This window comes from Caretta caretta, chromosome 3 (genome assembly GCF_965140235.1).
Source record: "Caretta caretta isolate rCarCar2 chromosome 3, rCarCar1.hap1, whole genome shotgun sequence".
Lineage (NCBI taxonomy): Eukaryota > Metazoa > Chordata > Testudines > Cheloniidae > Caretta > Caretta caretta.
The window spans coordinates 42,494,600-42,513,920 of NC_134208.1; positions in this window are offsets into that span (position 1 = coordinate 42,494,600).

Genomic DNA, 19,321 nt, shown 5'->3' on the forward strand with positions numbered 1-19,321 from the left:
TTCACAAATGGTGATGACAGCTTCCTGACAAGGTACCAATGTGCCGCGATACTGAGAAAAACCTTGAGCTACTGAGGCCTTGACCTGGTAAATTTGGTACTCTTTCTTTCAGGATCAGGACAGCAACATCAGTGGCTGTGGGGGGTTTGGCCCATGGGAGTTGCATGGGATATAGTGCTGAAAATCAAGATGTCACAGGCCTTGTGCCAAATGGCAAAATGTAATTAACTTAGAAGTATGGGGATGATTGTATACATTTGTCAGTTGGAAGTGCTGATATATGGCTCTGAAACATGAGAGAATGGCTTGGGCAGGAGTTCTGATTATTGTGGCATGGCTGGTGGAGAACAATCAAGCTAGTTTCTGGTTCCTCCTGTGGTCAATTTCCAGTGCAGTTAAAAGGATCAAATGAGCTGTTCGCAGAGGTAAAATACCTGGGAAATTGGTTATAGCCCTTGGGCTCAGAGATTAGAATCAGACCTTGTGGCCCTCAAGGACTGAGGTCCCCACCCTTCAGCATGCTCTGATGTCCCCACTGGGTGTGGGTGGGGTGGTAGGAATCAGCACAATCTGAGTCCTGAGGAAAGCCTACCCCAAATTACAGATTATATGGTAGGACCCTTGCAATCCTTGCCCTGGAACAAATTAAATGTCTGATATAAAATAATGTGGATAATGTGTGGGTAGCGTTCCTCCTTTGTGTTTAAGTTTAATAAAAGTTGCAGCCTGCCTCTTAAAATCCATCCATGTGTCTGTTCTCATTACAGCACTGTGGCTGCATCAAATAATATAAGCTATTTTAAAGGATATTCATTATCAAATAACAGTTTGCAACTATATTGTGAGTCTCTAGTGCCTCAGTGGTAGAGATTTGAAATTTGTCTAGAATATATCCCTTAAGTTGTCAGCGGGCCTTTTGGTGATCCTAGTGAAAATTAGTCTTTTGTGTTGTTTTTTAGTTATAATGGTTTTAATATAGTCGGTTGCGTATGCACACTGGATTTTCAATACAAGCTCAAGTCTCATGCTTCAGCTGGACAGGAAGGATTGGCCAAAAGTAGTCTGTTGTTTGTTTGTTTGTTTATTTGTTTGTTTTGTGTTTTGTCTTCCTCTGGAGCATCAGAGAATGGCCATAGATGAAAATGAGACATAAGACAGAGTGTTCCAGTGGTCTGATTTGGTACAGAGAATCCTCTTTCTTACATGACTCGCTGGTGTCTCCAGCTCACATGCTCAGGGTCAAACAAATTGCCATATTGAGGTCAGGAATGATTTCTTCCAGGTCACTTGGGCAGGGACCTTGGGGGATTTCTGCCTTCCCTGGCAGCATGGATCTCCTGCTAGAATCCTCTGGGTGTGTCTCACCTAATCAAGTCTTTGCCATTGTAGGGGGCTCAAGCATTGGTGACAGCTGGGTCTTACCTGTTTTCTGCCTGTGTCACACAGTCTTCTAGTCCCTTGAGGACTGAAATTATTTAGTCTAATTAAAGTCATTGGGCTCAATATAGGGCTATCTGGGTGAAGTTTAATGGCCTGTGATATTCTTAGGGCCTTGATTAACACAGGAGCTGGCAAAAGGGGATATTGGTAGGATATGATCATCATCATCTTCATCCCTCTTTTTATATATGTAACAATGTTCTATCAATCATCTATGGACAAAATTTATTTAACATAGTCATACCAAAAGAAGCAGTGTATCATTTATATAATAATATAGCATATCACTACATCAAGCACATTGACCTGTATGTGACTTACATGGTCAAAGTTATGCATATGCATAACCCCAGTGTATAGCTAAATCAGCCTTCTGAATTTCATCATCTCATCCTTTTTACCTTCAAAATAAAGGGCTATTTTGATTGATGCATCATCTCACCAGGAACTCCTTGGAGCATTGTGCTTTAGTTCCCCCAAAATAACCCATATATTTTTTATAAAACGTACTACAGCTATAAGCAGAAGTTAAGGACGGATGGCATATATGAAGTAGGAATAACTCTGGTCTGCTAGGTTTTAGCTAATCTTGTTCTCATCAGCTCCTTGAGCAGAAAATCCTGAGAATGAGAGTACGTCCTAGCAGAGCTGATGGAAAATTTTCAGGTTGAACAGTTTTCCTTCAAAAAATGCTGGTGTATCAAAATCAAAATGTGTTGCATTTGATTACAAATTTTTGACAACAAAACATTTAAATGAATCATATTGTCTCATTTTATTTTGATAAGGTTGAAGATGTTTCATTTTGATTAGTTCAACTTTTATAGTAGGAACAGGTCCCATTTGGTAACAAGGATTATTCTGGAACTGATCTTTGGCACTGATATCAAGATCTAGACATCACAACCCATGCACTGTCTTGGACAGACCACCATCCTGTTAAGGGAGTGACTAGTTACCTTCCAGCTCTTAGACAACAATGCCAATGATCCTGATTTGACCACAAAAATTCATGGACTTCAACAAATTCTAAAGCCTGCTAAATGACAACAACACTCCACCCATAGGACCACGAGTTGAAGACTTGGTGAAACATTATAGCAGCTAGCAAGGGATGTGAAGGGTAACAAGAAGCGTTTCTACAGGTATGTTAGCAACAAGAAGGTCAGGGAAAATGTGGGACCCTTATGAATGTGGGAGGCAACATAGTGACAGATGATGTGGAAAAAGCTGAAGTACTCAATGCTTTTTTTGCTTCAGTCTTCACAGACAAGGGCAGCTCCCAGACTGCTGCACTGGGCAACACAGCATGGGGAGTAGGTGAGCAGCCCTCAGTGGTGAAAGAACAGTTTAAGGACTATTTAGAAAAGCTGGATTTGCACAAGTGCATGGGTCCAGATCTAATTCATCCCAGGGTGCTGAGGGAGTTGGCTGATATGATTGCAGAGCCATTGGCCATTATCCTTGAAAATTTGTGGCGATCGGGGGAGGTCCCGGAAGATTGGAAAAAGGCAAATATAGTGCCCATATTTTAAAAAGGGAAAAAAAGAGAACCTGGGGAACTACAGATTAGTCACTTCAGTCCCCTGCAAAATCATGGAGCAGGTCCTCAAGGAATCCATTTTGAAGCACTTGGAGGAGAGGAAGGTGATCAGGAACAGTCAACATGGATTCACCAATGGCAAGTCATGCCTGACCAACCTGATTGCCTTCTATGATAAGATAACTGGCTCTGTGGATATGGGAAAAGCGGTGGATTTGATATATCTTGACTTTAGCAAAGCTTTTGATATGGTCTCCCATAATATTCTTGCCAGCTAAGTTAAAAAAGTATGGATTGGATGAAATGACTATAAGGTGGATAGAAAGCTGGTTAGATTGTCAGGCTCAACAGGTAGTGATCGATGGCTCGATGTCTAGTTGGCAGCTGGTATCAAGCGGAGTGCCCCAGGGGTCAGTCCTGGGGATGATTTTGTTCAACATCTTTATTAATGATCTGGATGATGGGATTAATTGCACCCTCAGCAATTTCGCAGATGACACTAAACTGAGGGGAGAGGACCTGGGGGATTACAGTGGACGAAAAGCTGGATATGAGTCAGCAGTATGCCTTTGTTGTCAAGAAGGCCAATGGCATAGTGGGCTGTATTAGTAGGAGGATTGCCAGCAGATCGAGAGAAGTGATTATTTCCCTCTATTTGGCACTGGTGAGGCCACACCTGGAGCATTACGTGCAGTTTTGTTTTCCCCCCACCCCACTACAGAAGGGATGTGGACAAACTGGAGAGAGTCCAGCGGAGGGCAACAAAAATTATTAGAGGGCTGGGGCACATGGTTTACGAGGAGAGGCTGAGGGAACTGGGGTTATTTAGTCTGCAGAATTGAAGAGTGAGGGGGGATTTAATAGCAGCCTTCAATTACCTGAAGGGGGGTTCCAAAGAGGATGGAGCTAGGCTGTTCTGAGAGGTGGCAGATGACCGAACAAGGAATAATGGTCTCAACTTGCAGTGGGGGAGGTCTAGGTTGGATATTAGGAAACACTATGGGTTACCTAGGAGTGGTGGAATCTCCATCCTTAGAGGTTTTTAAGACCTGGATTGACAAAGCCTTGGCTGGGATGATTTAGTTGGTGTTGGTCCTGCTTTGAGCAGGGGATTGTACTAGATGACCTCCTGAGGTCTCTTCCAACCCTAATATTCTATGATTCTATGATTATCATTGTATACCAGTCTCAATCTTTGTTACAGTGGGCCCAAATGGCCCCTTCCTGCCTGCCACTCCCACAGATCTGCTTGGTTTCTGACACCCTGCATCAGATGACTAGAGGGATGTGGAGACTCAACAGGTAAGTGCAGAAAACAAAAGCTGACACAGTCAAGTAATATGTTGTATGGGCTTTAAGGAGTTTGTTGACACCGTATTACAGACCAAGAGAACCTTCCTATCAGGCTCCATTGAAACTGTCAAATCCTTCCCCAAGGACCTATTCAGGGTACTAAACCACTTCATCAATCCTGAATCCCTCTAAAACTTCATCAGAACTGAGCACCAAATACTGCAAAGAATTATCATCTTACTTCACTATAAAGATCCGATACATTTGGGAAGGTTTCTCAAACAGCATGGATCTTCTCAGCCTATACCACCAATCAACAGCACACTTGTATTCCCAGAGTTAAGGAGATTCATTCATCAAGAAATTCCAGTCACCTAAAAGAGTCTCAACCCAAGACTTGTGAATCCATTCTTTCCCTTCCTGGCCTGTGAAACAGACTGGTGCCACTCCTAACTGAAATAGCCAACACACCATTCAGAGAAGTAATCTGCCATTCCTCCTTCAAACACACAATGTGACCAACACTGAAGAAGCCCCTCCTGGATAGATTGGTAGTAGCCAACTATCATGCACTGTCAACCTCCCATTCTGAAGTAAGCTCATAGATATGCTAGGCAAAGACCACCTACAAGCTTTTGTGATTTAAATTAATATTCTAAACCAGTACAATTTGGATTCAGGCCATAACATAGAACTGAAACTGCTTTAGTGACTGTCTTGGATAACATCATGTCCGTGGACCTCTGTGCAGCATTTGACACTGTTGATCATGAGATACTACTGTCTCATCTGAGAGTGGTAGCAGGCATCTAGAATAATGTGCTAAAATGGGTTGAGTCTTTCCTGGAAGGATGCACCTAATGGGTCGTGATAGGGGAATTTCACCTCCACTCTAGATCCCTCACTTGTGGGATTCCTCAATTATCAAGTCTCTCTCCAGTCCTCTTCAAAATCTACATTCAGCCTCTAAGTGAACTAGTCAGGTGACATGGACTCAAATGCCAACAATATGCAGATAACACACAACTCTATCTATCCTTAATCACATATAACCACACTACTACCACCACGATAACCCAGTGCTTGGATTAAATCAGTTAATTAAAGAACAGCTAGTTGAAGATGAATCCAAGCAAAATGGAGATGGTGCAAATGGGCAGAGGAAAGAATTTTGAAGAGTTTGCAGCCATGATGAATCTCCTTTAGTTGAAGATACATAGCTGCAGTTAGTCAATTCAGTCCGTAGTTCAGGAGTACACCTGGATTTTTAGCTGATGCTAAACTCTCACATAGCAGCATCTGCAAATAATGCCTTCTATCCGTGCCATTTGGGAAGGAGACTCCTGTGCATCATGGCAAACAATGACCTGGCCTCAGTGATTCACACCTTTGTTACCTCTCAGTTTGACCTCAGAAGTGCAATATATTTTGGCATGAAGACTTCAGGGCTTAGGAAATTACAACTACAACAGAATAAAGCAGCTCATTTCCTCAGCAATACAGGCTACCAAAGCCAACATGTCCTCTGCTTTCTCCATTGACTTCCCATAGAATTTCAAATCATGTTCGGGTCTCAATCCTTATCAAGGCACTCAATGGTTTGCGCCCCAGACACCTAAATGTATGTCTGAGCTTTGAGCTGGAGATATAATTTCTAGTTTAGATAGACATACGTGCACTAGTTTGATTGAGCTAACACACTAAAAATAGCTGTGTAGCCATGGCGGCAGGGACAACAGGACAGGCTAGCCACCCCAGTAAATTTCTAGGGTCCTTTGCGGGCTTGTACTTGGGGCAGCTAGCCCACCCTACGACTAGCACTGCCATGGCTACACAGTTGTTTTTTTAATATTCTAGCTTGATCAAAGTTAGTGCACACACATATTTCTGAGCTCAAAATACAAACATACTCTAAAAGACTGCCTAAAGCTTCCAGAGGAAGACTATAGTGGAAAACTATACGCCTGTGGTACTCCAACAATGAAACTTCCAGTAACAGAATTCTCCACAAACAGCATAACGCACATCTATGCAGGAAATGGGGCTGGTCTGAGAAAGTGAAATAGACTCTCTCCAAGAACTAGGAACCATCACAAATCTCATCACTTTCTGTTCCAATTTCAAGGAGCATTCCTTTGACCTTGTTTCTATAACACAAACACATACCATATATTTATTAAACAAAACCTCAAAAAGCCCTACTTAAACAAAAGACCGCACTCCACATGCGGCTGTCCTTGGGGAGCAAATGAGAAAACAAACAATATGTGACAAATGGTAGTCACATTGCTTAATGCACTGCTGGAAAGTACTCAGATAGTAGGGTGATTTACATGGCATAAAAGCCTGTATAGAATGACCAATTTCAAAGGTGGGGGAGAAATAAGGGAAGAAGAAAGATGATTAATCTCTGGGAAGGAATTGTACAAAACTATACTTCCCTCTGCAAATTATATGTAAAGGAAAAAGTAACATTTTTAAACACTGAAGGACAATCATTTACAGGCCATGAATCTTTGTACTCTATTCTGCATAGCATCTTTGTCTATTGGTATGGTATGTCTGTGAGCACACAGCCTTGAAATTCTTCCCTGCTGTCATCAAATATCTTCATTTTTTTTCCAGTGAATACCCACTGTTTTGTAATTTATAAAAAAAACTAACAGAATCTTTCTATGTCTCCAAGGGATTTGAAATGTGAAATCCATCAAGGATCAAAACTCTGTCCTTTCTTATTCTAAGTATATATGCAGCTTCCTGGTAAGTAAAATTCTAAACACAGAGTAGAATCAGAATACTGATTAAACACAATTCTTTCTCTCTCAGTCTCTTCACCAATATTCAATTCACTCTTGGTCTTGGAGGAGTGCAAGGATAATGAATCTATCTGGATGAGTAAGAACTACCCCAACTTTGACACTGGGAAGAGAGCAGTGTTGTTGGCAGTTAGACATCATTGTTTAAACTGCTTCCTTCATGTCTCTTTTTAGTGATGGGATTCATTCAAAGACAGTGACTATGACTAAGGCACTTTGCATCACTTTCAATCCATGGAAAGCCATGTAACGGATGTGATACACAATGTTTTTTTCAGTAGTGCACTATGAATAGACAGTTGTGAAGGCATAGCGTTTGTAAGGCACAATCTACTCTGATAAAGATCCTCACAAAAGCAACACATGGCCAATAGTTTATTGTAAGTCTGTTTTATCGGGGCTTCTGCCTTACTTGAATTTTGCTTTGGCTTGTGGCCTGAGCTGTATTCTCTCAATAGCCATCTTTTTTATAGAGGCAGATCTTCAGCTCGTGGAAAGCTTTGTAGTTCCATTTGAGTCAATGGAACTACTCTGATTTCCACTAGATGAGGATCTGGCTTATAATCCTTGTTTGTTTCTACCCAGTTGTGACTAATTAAACTCCTTAACTGATATATCAGAAAAGATATCCAGGATTACAACAGTCATTAAGTGTGTAGGCCCTGACTATGGAGAAGTATGGAGAAGGGCAGAAAAGGTGGGGGAGTAGCACTGTATGTAAGGGAGCAGTATGACTGCTCAGAGCTCCAGTATGAAGCTGCAGAAAAACCTGAGTGTCTCTGGATTAAGTTTAGAAGTGTGAGCAACAAGAGTGATGTAGTGGTGGGAGTCTGCTGTAGACCACCGGACAAGGGGGATGAGGTGGATGAGGCTTTCTTCCGGCAGCTCGCAGAAGCTACTAGATCGCACACCCTGGTTCTCATGGGTGACTTTAATTTTCCTGATATCTGCTGGGAGAGCAATACAGCGGTGCATAGACAATCCAGGAAGTTTTTGGAAAGCGTAGGGGACAATTTCCTGGTGCAAGTGCTAGAGGAGCCAACTAGGGGGGGAGCTTTTCTTGACCTGCTGCTCACAAACCGGGAAGAATTAGTAGGGGAAGCAAAAGTGGATGGGAATCTGGGAGGCAGTGACCATGAGTTGGTTGAGTTCAGGATCCTGACACAGGGAAGAATGGTAAGCAGCAGGATACGGACCCTGGACTTCAGGAAAGCAGACTTCGACTCCCTCAGGGAACGGATGGGTAGGATCCCCTGGGGGACTAACATGAAGGGGAAAGGAGTCCAGGAGAGCTGGCTGTATTTCAAGGAATCCCTGTTGAGGTTACAGGGACAAACCATCCCGATGTGTCGAAAGAATAGTAAGTATGGCAGGCGACCAGCTTGGCTTAACGGTGAAATCCTAGCGGATCTTAAACATAAAAAAGAAGCTTACAAGAAGTGGAAGGTTGGACATATGACCAGGGAAGAGTATAAAAATATTGGTCAGGCGTGTAGGAATGAAATCAGGAGGGCCAAATCGCACCTGGAGCTGCAGCTAGCGAGCGATGTTAAGAGTAACAAGAAGGGTTTCTTCAGGTATGTTGGCAACAAGAAGAAAGCCAAGGAAAGTGTGGGCCCCTTAATGAATGAGGGAGGCAACCTAGTGACAGAGGTTGTGGAAAAAGCTAATGTACTCAATGCTTTTTTTGCCTCTGTCTTCACTAACAAGGTCAGCTCCCAGACTGCTGCGCTGGGCATCACAACATGGGGAATAGATGGCCAGCCCTCTGTGGACAAAGAGGTGGTTAGGGACTATTTAGAAAAGCTGGACGTGCACAAGTCCATGGGGCCGGATGAGTTGCATCCGAGAGTGCTAAAGGAATTGGCGGCTGTGATTGCAGAGCCATTGGCCATTATCTTTGAAAACTCGTGGCGAACGGGGGAAGTCCCGGATGACTGGAAAAAGGCTAATGTAGTGCCAATCTTTAAAAAAGGGAAGAAGGAGGATCCTGGGAACTACAGGCCAGTCAGCCTCACCTCAGTCCCTGGAAAAATCATGGAGCAGGTCCTCAAAGAATCAATCCTGAAGCACTTACATGAGAGGAAAGTGATCAGGAACAGTCAGCATGGATTCACCAAGGGAAGGTCATGCCTGACTAATCTAATCGCCTTCTATGATTACAGATTACTGGTTCTGTGGATGAAGGGAAAGCAGTGGATGTATTGTTTCTTGACTTTAGCAAAGCTTTTGACACGGTCTCCCACAGTATTCTTGTCAGCAAGTTAAAGAAGTATGGGCTGGATGAATGCACTATAAGGTGGGTAGAAAGTTGGCTAGATTGTCGGGCTCAACGGGTAGTGATCAATGGCTCTATGTCTAATTGGCAGCCGGTGTCAAGTGGAGTGCCCCAGGGATCGGTCCTGGGGCCGGTTTTGTTCAATATTTTCATAAATGATCTGGAGGATGGTGTGGATTGCACTCTCAGCAAATTTGCGGATGATACTAAACTGGGAGGAGTGGTAGATACGCTGGAGGGCAGGGATAGGATACAGAGGGACCTAGACAAATTGGAGGATTGGGCCAAAAGAAATCTGATGAGGTTCAATAAGGATAAGTGCAGTGTCCTGCACTTAGGACGGAAGAACCCAATGCACAGCTACAGACTAGGGACCGAATGGCTAGGCAGCAGTTCTGCGGAAAAGGACCTAGGGGTGACAGTGGACGAGAAGCTGGATATGAGTCAGCAGTGTGCCCTTGTTGCCAAGAAGGCCAATGGCATTTTGGGATGTATAAGTAGGTGCATAGCGAGCAGATCAAGGGACGTGATCATCCCCCTCTATTCGACATTGGTGAGGCCTCATCTGGAGTACTGTGTCCAGTTTTGGGCCCCACACTACAAGAAGGATGTGGATAAATTGGAAAGAGTCCAGCGAAGGGCAACAAAAATGATTAGGGGTCTGGAACACATGACTTATGAGGAGAGGCTGAGGGAACTGGGATTGTTTAGTCTGCAGAAGAGAAGAATGAGGGGGGATTTGATAGCTGCTTTCAACTACCTGAGAGGTGGTTCCAGAGAGGATGGTTCTAGACTATTCTCAGTGGTAGAAGAGGACAGGACAAGGAGTAATGGTCTCAAGTTGCAGTGGGGGAGGTTTAGGTTGGATATTAGGAAAAACTTTTTCACTAGGAGGGTGGTGAAACACTGGAATGCGTTACCTAGGGAGGTGGTAGAATCTCCTTCCTTAGAAGTTTTTAAGGTCAGGCTTGACAAAGCCCTGGCTGGGATGATTTAATTGGGGATTGGTCCTGCTTTGAGCAGGGGGTTGGACTAGATGACCTCCAGAGGTCCCTTCCAACCCTGATATTCTGTGATTCTATGATTCTATGATTAAGTTGAGCAGGGGTTATGGCAACACAAACCGGTTTCAACTTTGGGATGTGTGGGTGGGAGCATTGCCAGCGGATTGAGGGGCATAGTTGTTCCCCTCTGTTTGACATTGGTGGGGCCTCGTCTGGAGTGCTGTGTCCGGTTTTAGGCCCCATACTACGAGAAGGATGTGGACAGATTGGAGGGCATCCAGCGGAGGGTAACAGGGATGACTGGGGGACTGGAGAACATGACTTGTGAGGAGAGGCTGAGCAAACTGGGATTGTTTGGTCTGCGGAGGAGAGGAATGGGGGGGGATTTGATGGCTGCTTTCGGCTGCCTGACGGGAGGTTCCGGGGAGGATGGATATAGACTGTTCTCAGTGGTGGCGGATGGCAGAGCGAGGAGTGGTGGTCTCGCGTTGCGGTGGGGGAGGTTTGCATTGGATGTTGGGGGGGGCTTTTTCGCTGGGGGGTGGTGGGACACTGGGGTACGTTGCCTGGGGAGGTGGTGGAGTCTCCTTCCTTGGACGTTTTTGAGGTCGGGCTTGATGGGGCCCTGACTGGGATGATTTGGTTGGGGATTGGTCCTGCTATGGGCGGGGGGTTGGACTGGATGGCCTCCTGAGTTCCCTTCCAGCCCTGGTATTCTATGATTCTATGATTCTATGGTCTTGTACTCGGCTGAGAGAGCATAGGAGGCTAGCATTACCCAAATGTGATATAACCGGGGGGCTTAACGATGCACTGATTAACACTTCCTCTCAGTGGGATTTCTGTGGCTAGTATAGGTAAAATTATAAAGCCAACCTTGTGGCTGAAGAGTTCTTCAGAAACAATATCTCATAATAACGAATTTCAGATATATGGCTCTCTCCCTCATGCTCAACAACAATGTACAGTAAGTTCATCATTTATAAAATGCATTTTGAAAATGTTTCCAGTTTTTTCTCTGTTTCTCCTTCTAGTCAATGTTTCTCAATAGAACTAAAAGGAAAATAACAGAATTCCTTACACATCTACCAGAACAGAAATCATTTCCACTCTAAAAATCTGAACTTAAAGCTAAACAACCAAATAAAATGTCTATATATAGATTTATCTATGCTTAGTTGCTTTTTTTTTCCCCCAACTTTTTATCATGTATGGCCTGTCTCATATACATTAGGTATTTTGGTAATTTTTTTTTCAGAAGTATCCAATTTACTTGGGAACCTCAGTCCCATTTTCAAAAGTGAATTAGGCACTTAGGACCAGGTTACAAACGTATTTAGGTGTAGCGCTTATGCTCAAATAAATTTGTTAGTGTCTAAGGTGCCACAAGTACTCCTTTTCTTTTTGCGGATACAGACTAACAGGGCTGCTACTCTGAAACCTGTCATTAACCAGGTTAAGTACCAAACTCTGATTGCTTCAATCAAGGGGTGTTAGGTACCTAATTTGCTTAGGTGCTTTTGTAAATCCCATTAGGTGTCTGTCTGCAATGTCAAGCACCTAAATAACTTCATAGAGCTAGCTATAAATGCCTAAGTAACTTTTGAAAATGGGACAATAGTCACTTTTGAATTTTTTATCTGTTGGGCATGGAAATACGGTTGTGTTTTGTTTTTGTTTTTTGTCTCTTGGGTACATTAAAAATAAGATAGATGAACTGTAACAGCGCATACTCATTCTAAACAGTTTATCTGATAAGCTATTGTGTTCCTAGATATCTGAACTGATGGTGTGGCATTTGTACTTAGTCTACCCTTAGCAACACTTTCAAATGCTTGAACTAGAAATGATATTTTATAGCAAATTCTGGACTTCTTCTGAAGTTATTGTGACCAAAGTCAGTTCCTTGCTTTTAACTTCTTCTGTTCCTGACTCTCACATCAAGATGATCTTGACCTTAGAAACATTTGATGAAAAAGCTTTTACTAACAGTTAATAACACAGCTTGCCTCCTGCTGAAACAGTGCTTCCTGGTGGCCTGCACCCATTTACCACTCCCTAAGATTATTTTGCCTTCTCTTTCAGTTTCCTTTGCTGCCCACATCACCCCAGTCCTTTTTTGTCTACAAGCACCGGTTCAACCACACTGTTCTCTGTTCTTCTTTAGCACAGTTCTTCTGGCTGTCTTGCCTTTCTCCTGCTAGAATCATTTTCACAGCAGACAAATCATGTGTGATTTTGATTCCATGACAGATCAACCGCCTATATCTGTATATTGATTTATTTCTCTAACACACTACTTGCACTGCAAAATGTTGATACCTACTACAAATGTATGATGAATGTATTATTGTTTACAGTTCATCCTGGGGTTGCCTCCTAAACCCCAATCTGATGAGGACCTAGGATGCTGTACAAACATATTGGAAGACAAAGTCTTTGTTCTAAAGAGCTTAGGACCAGGTATTTAAAGGGATTTAGGTGTTCCTTGTGTGTAAACTTTTACTACACAAGTGCCCATTGTAATTTCATTTTACTGCAGGAATAGTAAGCGGGTTCAGTCTGTTTTGATAGTAGAATTCCCACCTGTGGATAATCATGCATAATATAAATATGCAAATGTGGACAGTCATGGGTTCCCGTATCCTGAGTTGCTCCAGTTTGGAATAAAGACACCACAATGTAATAAAGCTGTTCTGACTAAAAAAAAAAATCTTGATGTTTATAAGATGACAATTTGAGGTCACATAGGACTCCTCATGAATCTAAACACACTTTTATCATAACAATACAGCAAACACTATGCAAACAAAAATAACAGTTTCAAACATACAGATTTTCAGTCCCAAAAGGGGCAGGACACAAATTCCATTCATTTAAAACACATACCATTGATTAGGCATTTATGTTACCACACCATCCTGAGCTGAACAAGCAACAAGCGCCCAGTTCTTTGACCAAGCTGATATCCTTCTCCTTGTGGTTACCTTCTTCTTGCAATTAGTAAAAGCAGGTCTATGAACATCCTCCCTCAAGGCAGAGATTTTCACCTGTCTCTGGGTCTGGCTGAACTAACTAAACTCAAGAATTTTGAGAAGCAGCAATTTCCCCCCCCCCCGACACACACATACACACACATACACACACACACACACACATAAAATATACATCACAGACAAACTTAGTACAGTATTCATAAACAGAACAACAATTTCTAACAGGGACTCCCTAACTAAGCTTGGCTCCAACATATACCTGTACAAGCAGGTCTGTGAGCCTCAGCCCTCAGGGCAGAACACTCCCTTCTAATATGACTGTCTCCCTCTGGGTCTGACTGAACAAACTGAAAAGTTTGGTACTTTTTGCAATATACTTGGGAGTGGAAGTGCTCCCTCCTCCCCTCCATCACCTTGGAGGTACTCTATTGAGTATGTGCCAAGACTTCGTGAACTGTTGCAGATTAAGCTCATTATGACTTGTTTTACTTTCAGTGGACATGGAAAACAATTGATCACCCTTCTCCTGATAGTAGCCTTTAACATATTTGAAGACTGTTATCATGTCCCCCTGCAGTCTTCTTTTCTCAAGACTAAACATGGACATTTTTTGTAATCTTTCCTCATAGATCAGGTTTTCTAAACTATTTATCGTTTTTCTTGCTTTCCTCTGGATTCTCTACAATTTAACCAAATCTTTCCTAAAGTGTGGCACCCATGACCGGGAAACAATACTCCAACTGAGGCCTCACCAGTACTGAGAAGGGTAGGACAATTACCTCCTGTGTTTTTCATATGACACTCCTGGTAATACACCCAAAATGATATTAGACTTTTTTGCAGCTGCATCATATTGACTCATATTCAATTTGTGATCTACTATGCCCTCCAAATCCTATTCAGTGGGATTACCACCTAGCCAGTCATTCCCCATTTTGTAGTTCTGCATTTGATTTTTCCTTCCTAAGTATAGTAGTACTTTGCATTTGTCTTTATTGAATTTGATCTTGATGATTTCAGACCAATTCTCTAATTTGTTAAGGTCATTTTGAATTTTAATCCTATACTCTAAAGTGCTTACCACACCTCTCAGCTTGAGATCTTTTGCAAATGTTGTAAGCAGCAAACATTGTTTCTGTGTATTAAATCTAGTGTACAGATAAATTGCCAGCCTAAATATGCAAAATTTAAAGTGTGCTATGTATGGAAGAAGTGAATTACACTTAGTGTATGAAATCTGCAGATATTTTTCTTTTACATGTGTTTCCTCTGGCCAGCCTAAATGCTGTAAATTAAGGTATTACTGATATGGAACTTTAGATTAAATGGTATCCTATGTAACCAGTTTAAAATACAGTAGAACCTCAAAGATATGAACATCAGAGTTACGGACTGACTGGTCAACTGGACACCATATGAAACCGGAAGTAACCAATCAGGCAGAAAAAAAAAAGCAAGTACTTTATTGTGCCTGTATTGCATCTTAAAGGTAGGCACATCTTGGCTTCCTGTCCCCACCCTTACTCCCACCCCACGCATGAGGCACCCACTTATGGCTAGGAAATGAAGATGCTAAGATTTGCAGGCAAACTTTTGAGTCCCCGCTGCCAGCCCAAGGCAGCAGGAGCAGCAGTGAGGTCTGCATTGCTTTCCTGTAAGCCGTGGGTGTTGTTTTCACCCCCTCACCCCCATCCCGGAGGGAGGGCACTGTTTCACCACCACTCCCCCTCCCACCCAATCCCTCACCCTGGATGGGAGGGGAATAAGCTTGCCCAGGCTCAGGAAAGAAGTTGTCTGCAAGGAAGCTGTCAAGGCTAATTCCCCACTCTGGCATTCGGAGTGCAGAAGGTAGGGGCCCACAAGGATTCTAAAAATTAATACTGGCCACTCTAGGCTTGTATTAAACTCCCAAGTTTCTTCTCTCCGACCTTGGATTGGTAAATGATGCTGCCACCCAAGTGCAGAACCCCTTTGAGAGCCCAGGAAGGCGCACTTGGGAATACCTTCCTGTGGGGTACCTTCAAGCCCTTTCACACACACCCCCTCCAGGGAAGAGCTGAGAAAGAAAGAAAAAGGGAAATCAGCTGTTGCCACCAGCTAATTAAACAACATGTGCACAAAACTCTTAGGACACAAAAATCCAATTCTGTTCTTAAAAAAGGTAAATTTTATTTAAAAAAAAGAAAGAAAGAAAATACATTTGGAAACTCAGGCATTTGCTAGACTTTAAAAGAGAATGACAAGGATTAAGCACCAACAATATCTTTTTTGAGGTCCTGCTTAAAGATTACAAGCAAAACAAAAGCACCTGGGGTTAGCACAGAAGAGTCCATAAGCCATAAAGAAATAAAAAGAGATAAACCTCATCATGTCTTCCTAGACATTTCCTGATCTACTTACATATCTTGGGTTTCAAATGAGTAGTTTCTAGGTATGATACCGAGGATTTTTCATACCTGGCCCCAAGCTTCTTAAAGCATAGTTGCTACCCTGTTTGCCTCTCCCCGGAAGAACAACAACAGACAGACAAAAGGGGAGTCTTCTTTCAATTTTAGAAAGTTCTAGCCTTCTCATTGGCTCTTTTGGCCAGGTGCCCACTCACTTCCTTTTACCTATGCATGACAGTGAAACTTTTTAACCCTTTACAGGTAGAACAATTAGAGAACAGCTACTAAGAGGGATTTTACAACTACTGGCTAGCTGGGTGTCCATAAAAGGGGGCTACTCTCCCTCCCACTTCATTTATCACAGGAAGATGCTGAGCTGCCTCTGGAATCTGGCCCGGAGTGTGAAATGCTAGAGCCGGAGCTGCATTTTGTTATGAACATTTCAGAATTACAGGCAGCCTCCATTCCTAAGGTGTCGGTAACTCTGAGATTCTGCTGTACTTTTGATTTTTTTTCTCATATGCAATAAATATGCCTTTTATGTGCAGTAAAAGTTCCATATAAAGAGCCCCACAATAAAATACTTCATACTGCCTAATCATCTAAGATGAATAGAAATGCTGTATTAAAAAATTAAACTGTTTAAGTTCCCAAATTAATTTGATCCAATGTCTGTTTAAATCAATGGAATTCCGGTGTTACTGATAATCTCCCTTTTCCATCTTTTCTTATCTTTTGTCCAGTTGATTCCACAAAATACTGTTTCTACCCAAATGTCCTCAAAGCTTTCTACATATATACAGGGTCCAATCCTGTGAGGTAGTAAGTGCCTGTTGAGTGAGTGCCATTAATTCCCCTTGACTTCAGGAAGCACTCAGCCCTTCACAGGATCAGGATGCCCACACTTTTATAGGGTAGGAGTTTCAGAATGGTAAGCCTAACTTCAATATCAACCAAACTGGTTAAAACTATAATAAAAAACAGAATTATCAGATGCATAGATAAACATGATATGTTGCGGAAGCATCAACACAGCTTTAGAATTCTTTGAGGGTATCAACAAGCATGTGGACAAAGATGATCCAGTCAATACAGTACACTTACATTTTCAGAAAGTTTTTGACAAGGTCCCTCACCAAAAGCTCTTAAGCAAACGAAACAGTCATGGGATAAGAGGGAAGGTATTCTTATGGATCAGTAACTGTTTAAAACATAGGAAACAAAGGGTAGGACTAAATGCTCAGTTTTCATAGTGGAGAAAGGTAAATAATGAAGTCCTTTAGGGATCTGTACAGGGATCTATACTGTTCAACATATTCATAAATGATCTAGAAAAGGAGGTGGAAAGTGAAGTGGTAAAATTTACATACAATACAAAATTAGCTAAATCCAAAGTTGACTGCACGGAAGTACAAAGATATCTCACAAAACTGGGAGACGGGACAAAATGGCAATGTAAATTCAGTGTTGATGAGTGTCTAGCTCTTACCATTCAAGAAAAAGATCTTGCAGCCATTGTGGATAGTTCTCTGAACACATCCACTCAATTTTCAGCAGCAGTCAAAAAAGCTAACAGAATGTTAGGAACCATTAGAAGGATAGGTAAAAAAAAACCAAACAGAAAATATCATAATGCCACTAGATAAATCCATGTACACGCAGACCTTGAATACTGTGAGCAGGTCTGACTGCCCCATCTCAAAAAAGGTATCTTAGAACTGGAAAAGGTGCAGAGAAGGTCAACGAAAATGATTAGGGGAGATGGAACAACTGCCATACGAGGAGACATCAAAAAACTGGAACTATTCAGCTTAGAAGAGCAACGACTAAAGGGAGATATGATAGAGGTCTATAAAATTCTGAATGGTACAAAGAAAGTGAATAGGGAAATCTTATTTAGCCCTTCACATAAGACAAGAACTAGGCATCACCTGATGAAATTAATGGGCATCAGGTTTAAAACAAACATAAGGAAGTATTCCTTCATACAATGTATAGTCAACCTGTGGAACTTGTTGCTAGGCATTGTTGTGAAGGCCTAAATTATTAGTGGGTTCAAAAAAGAATTAGACACATTCATGGAAGATAGCTTCATCAATGGCTATTAGCCAAGATAATCAGGTGTGCAACCCCATGCTCCAGGTGTTCCTAAACCTCCAACAGCGAGAAGCTGGGACTGGAGGACAGAGAATGGATCACTTAAAATTGCCCTGTTCTGTTCATTCCTTCTGAAGCATTTGGCACTGGTCATGTTCAGAAGACAGGATACTGTGCAAGATGGACCATTGGTCTGATGCAATACAAACATTCTTATTTTCTTATATTAAAAATTAACATCAAAAGGCCAAAAATCAGCTCAATGAACTCTTTTAGGGCTCTTGGTGCAAGATATCCAGGCCTGTTTATTTAAAAAAATATATTTCTAGTAGATATCAGTTACCATTCTGCTTGTTCACTAATGGACTGGACAATACTTCATCACAGATATGAGTACATCATTGTGCTTCTTTCAAAATATAGACAAATATTTATTTTAAAAATTCTGTGTTTTCTGCATTATTAACTATTTTACCACCTCCACTAAGCGGTAGGCCTATGTAATTTCTAGGAGTTCTTTTGTTCCTAATATATTTTAAAAATGCCTTCTTATTGTCCTTAGCCCTGCTAACCACAGTCTGCCCTCTCTTTAGCTTCCTTTATCAATATTCTATGTTTCATAACTTCTAATTTATATTGATTGCTATCTACTTCCCCTTTTTTCTATTTGTTAAGCATTTTTTTACTTCTAATTGCTGCTTTCACTTCACCACTGAATGAGCATGGGCTTTTAACCAAAGTTGTCTTGGTTTTTTTGTTTGTTTGTTAGTTTTTTAATTGTAGAATTCTGCTTTTTGGCTATGTAATGAACTCTTTTTAAAGAACTCCTAATTGTCATTTTTATTTTTCTATGTAATTTTTTCTTCAATAGATATCACTTATAAATTTCCTCATCTTTCGGAAATTGGCCTTTTGAAGCTGCAAGTATATATATTACTGATTGGAACAATATTCTGTTTGCCCATCTTGACTATTATAAGGTCTGTTTACTTCATCTTTACCCATCATAATGAGATCCAAAATAGTCACCTCATGCAATACATTTTGTATTAGAAAATTATCATCTAGAATTTTTAGACACTTTAATGTTTCACTACTGGTTGTATGAAGCCTCCAGTATCTGCATCCCAAATTGAAGTCCCACACAACAACACAATTTTTCTCTCCACACACTATAAACAGGTGGTTAAAGAGTAATTTTCCTGTTCTCTGGTTTGAGTTAGTGATCTGCAACAGACCTTCACCAGTAGGCTGTCTTGGGCTTTTTGTACTTAACACACTGATTCTTATGCATTCAAGATCCCACACTTCTGAATGATCAGTTACTCTAAAAATGGTAATGGTGTCTTTGCCCCCTGTGCCGCCCACCCCTCTGTACATCTCTTTTAACCACTCTATCCTTACTGAACAGGTTATAACCCGTGATTTTAACAATGCAATCATGCAAAGCATCCCACCAGGTTTCAG